This window comes from Sinocyclocheilus anshuiensis, unplaced genomic scaffold, assembly GCF_001515605.1.
Source record: "Sinocyclocheilus anshuiensis isolate Anshui unplaced genomic scaffold, SAMN03320099.WGS_v1.1 scaffold962, whole genome shotgun sequence".
NCBI classification, from domain to species: Eukaryota; Metazoa; Chordata; class Actinopteri; order Cypriniformes; family Cyprinidae; genus Sinocyclocheilus; species Sinocyclocheilus anshuiensis.
Genome location: NW_015537985.1, coordinates 774,062 through 781,105, shown reverse-complemented (window position 1 = coordinate 781,105; position 7,044 = coordinate 774,062). Strand labels below are relative to the sequence as shown.

Here is a 7,044-nt window from a genome sequence, read left to right as displayed (position 1 = left end):
AAACAACAAAAAAAAAAAAAAAAAAAAAAAAAAAAAAAGAGAAGACTTATCATGTGACAAATTTCACTGTCTCCATGCACGTCTCCATGCACGTCTTTGACGTGCTCAAATGGTCCATTTTGTTTTCAAGAGGGTACAATAGATAGGATGATGGGTTAAATTTGACCGGGTACTTAAAAAAACGCAATGCACAAGACTCTGAATCTGATTAAATAATTATCTGATATGTACAACAATAATGTGCAATAATGAAATCTGTAGCAACATGGGGATTATAATTATTTTGATGGTCATAGTACTTTGTGTTTACAATACTGAAGTGAATCCAATCAGTTTCCTGTGGGTAAAAGTATTCCATGCCAACTCTCAAGTGGATTGGTTTTCAAGTCCCAAAAGCATGCAAATTAGCAGAGCCCAGCAGGAGCCCTTTAAGTGCTTCTGTTTCACATTGTGAATTTGCATGACAGCACCATCTAATAATTAGGCAATTATTCTGCAAGGGACATATTAACTATTATTTTGCAGTGCAGTGAATGGTTTATGTGTGATTAACTTTAAAACAAGTCTGTGAGAGATTAGTTAATGTGGCACACATGCTACTAACTAGGAGCCTGATTCATTCACCAAGGGGCACTGGTCTCAACAGTGTCCTAATTTTGGGTTGCCTGAAATGATCTGTGCTGACAGATAAAGGGCTCCACATTTAGCTAACAAAATTAGCCACGGTGTCACGATATCTCAACGCGGTGAGATATCAACAGGCAGACAAGACGGCTGAGTCAAAATGACAGCACCTTCCAGTTTCCCATAAAGCTCTGGTGCAGTGTCCCGACTCAGGTTGTCAACAGACCTACTCCTCAGCCCTTCGTCCATTTTAATGGCTCCTACTATCCGAGTGAATAGAATAACCAAATAGGGTTGTGTCTTTGTAGTCTAAGGACTCAGTATCACATTTACAGGCAAAATCTTGAGGTACAACTCACTCTCTAGTTACCCTCTCAAAATTTGCTGTCCACAGCATAACCTTGAGATCAACATTTACAAAAAACACCAGCAAAGCATCTAATTATCTCAACTCCCTGGAACTTCAAATTGACAAAAACACTTAGCCCCGTCCCAACTGGCACACTCAGCCCTCCAATGAGTAAACACTTTCTTGCGTGGGATGTTGGCTAATAGTGCGCTGTAAAGCTCAACAAAAATGTCAAGGACACATAGCAGCAAAAAGCAAATGCAAATTTTTCAGTTATCAATGCTATTTTAGAAATGAACAATTTGCAAGCAGCTGCAATTTATTCTGTAAGCAAAAGTGTCGTATATTAGGTTACTCAGACAAAGCAAATAGTATTTACAGTAGCTGGTCATGTGATCTTAACATGACAGCACCCATGAGATGACCCCGTCAATGTAAAATATAACATATTATAAATTATATACATATAATATAAATTGCTATGAATGGATTCAATAGTTTTTCAAAAATACTAATTTCTTTTGGGACCTTTAACAGGAATTTTTTTGGGGGGTGGTGGCTTAGGAAAAGCTACACTTGGAATATTTGCATGTATGAAGACCTGCACATTTGTACATGGTAAACGGTCAGCTAAGCAAAATCTGGCTGGCTGTTCAGTCTAATCCCATTTGCCTCTCTTCTTACAGACCTGATCTCATGCCCAACATCTATTCCAAATCCAGGTCAGGAAATCTTTCATTTGGAAGTGCTCTGGTTCTGCTGTCTGTTGGCTTCATCTTTCAGTGGATTAAAACTAATCCTACATCACACCATTTTGTCAGCGTTGACTATACGATGTACTGCCAGACTGATTAAACGGAACAAAAACAAATAGCCCAGGTTAGGTCTAAAGCTGTGCTACTCCAGGTGATTAGGTGACTGATGTGCATGCCTATAGAGCTAATTCACTTGGTGAAACAGTAACATTGAGTGTGTTGCCTCAGAGGCTTCGAAAAATAGTATAATCCCTCAGCAGGCCAGTGATTACCACTGCACTAATACCTTTTTCTGTCAACATGCATCAAAAAAGCAGAGCAGAGGTCACAGGGCGACAGTAAGAACAAGTGACCTGCAATGACTTAAAGGAGTAGTTCACTTTCAGAATGAAAATTCTGTCATCATTTACTCACCCTCTACTTCTTCCAAACCTGTATGAGTTTCTTTCTTCTGTTGAACACAAAAGATGCTATTTTGAAAAATGTTAGTATCTGAACAGTTTATGGGCAGTATTTTTTTTTCCTACTATGGAAGTTAATGGTGCCCATCAACTGTTCGGATACTAACATTTTTCAAAATCTTCTTTTGTGATAATAGAAGAAAGAAACTCAAAGAAACTCAGGTTTGGAACAAGTGGAGGGTGAGCAAATGATGACAGAATTTTCATTCTGGAAGAGAACTACTCTCCTGTAAAGATAACGTATGTAATATTGACAGCTAGCAGTTGAAATGGATACTGCAATCCAAATTCAAAATATCGTTTCTCCCGCCCCTTCCTCCCATAGACTGTAAAAAAAGATGGACAACGCGTCTCCACTTCCTTCCACTATAGAAAAGTGAAGCCAAAGCATCTCAGTATGGCCGCTGCCATCTTGAGTAAATGATGCCATTTGGAGCCAGAGTCTGCGCAGTAGAGATTCAAACTTATCACAAAAACGAACAATTGAACATATAGGCCGTAGGCTATATTGTCTAAAAACAAAACAATGCAACAATGCCCATTTAACTTACTCAGACCATGCATTATTTGTTCAGTGAAATTATCAGCGTGGTCTGGTGAAAGACAGGACCTGAGGCGATTAACAATAAAATTTTACTCAAAACTTTTCCGTTTCCTTCTAATTCAAAATAATCCCACACCTTCTCGTCTTTCGCATGGTCATTTTTGAACTCGCCGCAACTGACACGAAGAAAACGCATGTGAGGTCTGAGGTAAAAATGTAGTTTCCGCCCAGATAAACTTAAAAAAATAATGTATTATTTTTCAAACGTTTTATTTTAACTCATTTAAAATGTTTTAAATGCAATGTTAAAATGATGGTAATGTGAATGATAAAATCAGTTTTTTGTTTTTCTTTTTTTTTCTGTCGTGTAATTGACTGTTTTCAGTGTCGACTAGTAGGAGCTGTACCGTTTAGTCGACTAGACCCACACATCCCTCATTGGAAGTGTAATTAATTTTTTTTATTTTGACTCAAGTCCCATTCGTTTACATGGAGAGGGCGGGGTTTATGACCTGTACTGCAGCCAGCCACCAGGGGGCGATCAAAGAGCCTGCAGCTTCACTTTTCAGGACGTGTGAGGCACACCCGCTTCCTTCTCAGTCACGATGCTCCAGCGAGTTGTCAGATTAAGGACATGCAACGAGAATAAGCGCAATTGACAATGGAAGGCGACGAGCCTTACACTGAAAGTTGATGAGTTGATTTATCCTTGTTTTAATATGCCTCTGGTCTTAGAGCTTTTTAGATTGATGCCGAGGCTTTTTAGGTCGGGTAGAATCTGAGATCTCTGACCCAGTTTGTTTGGTCGCTTCCATGGCTGCGATACGCTGTTTTCCGTTCTCTGGCAACCTGAGGTGTTTAAATACTATTGGTTAAACTGGCAGTGGGCGGAAACAGACCAAAACAAAAACAGACCTTCTGACACGGAATGCACATTTTCCAAGTAGAACTCATGTCACATATCTAGAACAATACACACTAGTACATTACAGTAGTGTTTACCAGGCTTTTTGTAGTGAACTACTGTGTTATGAAAACTAAACTAACTAAACTTCCTCCAAATGCAGTGCTTCTCAACCAGGGTCCGGGGCCCACTGGGGGTCTCAGAAAGCTTCCAAGAAGGCCTGAAGATGAATTAAAATGATTAAAAAGACAAACCATCAAAATAAGCTACAACAACTGAAAATCACAATATTTCTTATTTTAATTAACTTATTTTCCTTATGACGAACCACAATTTCCACGGTCTTGGAAAACCTGGATATATATGAGCCTAATTTTAAAAGTGTGATTTCTAGACCTGGAATAAATGAATGAAATACACTTTATTATCCCAAAGGGGACATTTGTGTTGGACTCAAGGTGTTTACATTGACAAGACCATTGGATCCATAAATAACAATATACACATAATTCCTATACCCACCCTGAAAAGACAATCATTCATCATTTAACATTTTAATAGACATGGCTATAAAAGACTTTTTAAAACGATTCTACCTACACATTGGAAATCTGTACCGTCTTCCAGAAGGCAATAATTCGTACTCCTTATGCAATACATGCAATGGGTCAGCTAAAATTTTATGTGCTTCCCTTTTCAGGACGTGTGAGGCACACCCGCTTCCTTCTCAGTCACGATGCTCCAGCGAGTTGTCAGATTAAGGACATGCAACGAGAATAAGCGCAATTGACAATGGAAGGCGACGAGCCTTACACTGAAAGTTGATGAGTTGATTTATCCTTGTTTTAATATGCCTCTGGTCTTAGAGCTTTTTAGATTGATGCCGAGGCTTTTTAGGTCGGGTAGAATCTGAGATCTCTGACCCAGTTTGTTTGGTCGCTTCCATGGCTGCGATACGCTGTTTTCCGTTCTCTGGCAACCTGAGGTGTTTAAATACTATTGGTTAAACTGGCAGTGGGCGGAAACAGACCAAAACAAAAACAGACCTTCTGACACGGAATGCACATTTTCCAAGTAGAACTCATGTCACATATCTAGAACAATACACACTAGTACATTACAGTAGTGTTTACCAGGCTTTTTGTAGTGAACTACTGTGTTATGAAAACTAAACTAACTAAACTTCCTCCAAATGCAGTGCTTCTCAACCAGGGTCCGGGGCCCACTGGGGGTCTCAGAAAGCTTCCAAGAAGGCCTGAAGATGAATTAAAATGATTAAAAAGACAAACCATCAAAATAAGCTACAACAACTGAAAATCACAATATTTCTTATTTTAATTAACTTATTTTCCTTATGACGAACCACAATTTCCACGGTCTTGGAAAACCTGGATATATATGAGCCTAATTTTAAAAGTGTGATTTCTAGACCTGGAATAAATGAATGAAATACACTTTATTATCCCAAAGGGGACATTTGTGTTGGACTCAAGGTGTTTACATTGACAAGACCATTGGATCCATAAATAACAATATACACATAATTCCTATACCCACCCTGAAAAGACAATCATTCATCATTTAACATTTTAATAGACATGGCTATAAAAGACTTTTTAAAACGATTCTACCTACACATTGGAAATCTGTACCGTCTTCCAGAAGGCAATAATTCGTACTCCTTATGCAATACATGCAATGGGTCAGCTAAAATTTTATGTGCTTCCCTAAGAACCGACTGTTCATACAGTGACTCAAGGGACAGATACTCCTTTCTCCCAATGGTCTTCATTGCTATTTTTAACAAGCGTGCAAGCTTAGACTTTACCCAAGTCATGGTAATCAATAAAATCTTAATTAAATGAACAAAATAAAGCCATGGGCATTTTTATAATGAAGTATACCTATATCTCTAAAACATTTTATGACTACTCTATCTTTAAAAATGTTTGATATTTTAATCGCAACAAAAGTTACTCACAAAGAAAAGCCTACATTTCCTACACTTCCTGAACATAAAGGCTACGTCCAATACAACATGTGTAATACAAGTAATGCATTTGTGGGCAAGTTACAGTGCACAGCATAAGTGAGTACACCCCCTCTGATTAAATATAAAAGATGTATTTTCTTAATGATCACTAATATAATTCATAGAAAGATGGCAAAATTGAAATCTATTAAACATATTCTTAATAAAAACAGAGAAATACATGCCATTAATATCTGTAAAATAAGAAACTTAGCCAATTGTTGTTTAAATGAAGGATTGCAGAATTGAGTACAACCTAGCTTTAATTCAACCAAGTGTAATATTCTAGAACGTAATATGTCCTCCATAACTCTAATTACACTGCTCTGACACTTCTTGACACTGAGTGTACAAGTTCATGACAAATTTTCACATCTGTACTGTTTAACTCCTGGAGGACGACCTCCTTAAATGCCCTGGTCTTTAATGGGGAGTGTTGCTCAGCTCGTCTCTTCAGAATCTCTCACAGCAGCTCAAGAGTGTTAAGATTTAGTGAAATACATGTCCACTGAAGGAATTTCACCTCAGGAGAATGAATATCTTCATTGTCATGTAAAAAAAAAAAAAAAACCCCAACAATGCAGGGAATGAGAAGAGGGTCAGGTTTTTGTATTACATCACACAGTGGTGTGTGAATTCATGACAGCGTTGATAAAGTACAACTCCCTCACACCTTCAGCACTCATACATCCCTATAGAAGAGCTTTACTACCACTGAACATCACTGTGGGAACCAGGCACTTCTCTCTGTACTCCTCCTCTAACAACACCAGAACATTTTGGATGCTGTTAGATCCGAAATGATTGAATTGGTCTCATGAGACCAGAGTATGGATTCCCAGAAGTCTATATTTTGTAAATATGGGCCTTGGAAAAAGCTAAATGAGTTTATTGTGCTTTGGCTACAGTCGGTAGTTCTGGTGTGGATAAACAACCATGCATGTCACTTCTGCATGCTGCATCTTACTCTGTGAGATAAAGTGTCACTCTTTTCACAGCTTTTGCCAGCTCTGAGACACTTTTTCTAGCAAAAACTCACTCATCACTAAATGAAAGCTTAAAGTGAAGACCTGATTATTTCAGGAGCCTTATCACAAGTCCATTGTTTTTGAATTTCTGTTACTTTGGCTATATTTTCACACTTAAAAAAAAAAAAAAATGTGGTATTCCTCTTGTATCATTGTCCTCTATTATGCTAAGAAATACATCTCCTGATAGTTCTCTCTCAAGTGGTTTCATTGTTGTCAGCATTAAGTCGGAGTATGATTCAGTGGGCCATATAACACTTAATTATCAAGAAATTACTTACCTTTAACACTTTTGGTTCAACATACTTACCTGTTGATCAATACTTGCCTTAACCTTACACCAGAAT

The 7,044-nt window shown here is 38.0% G+C and overlaps 1 protein-coding gene across 2 annotated transcripts in view; it reads right to left on the bottom strand.

Annotated features, from left to right (window-relative positions):
• The window catches only part of LOC107674209 (dual specificity testis-specific protein kinase 2-like), a 35,973-nt gene that overhangs the window by 9,940 nt on the left and 18,989 nt on the right, over window positions 1–7,044 (bottom strand). The window lies entirely within an intron of this gene.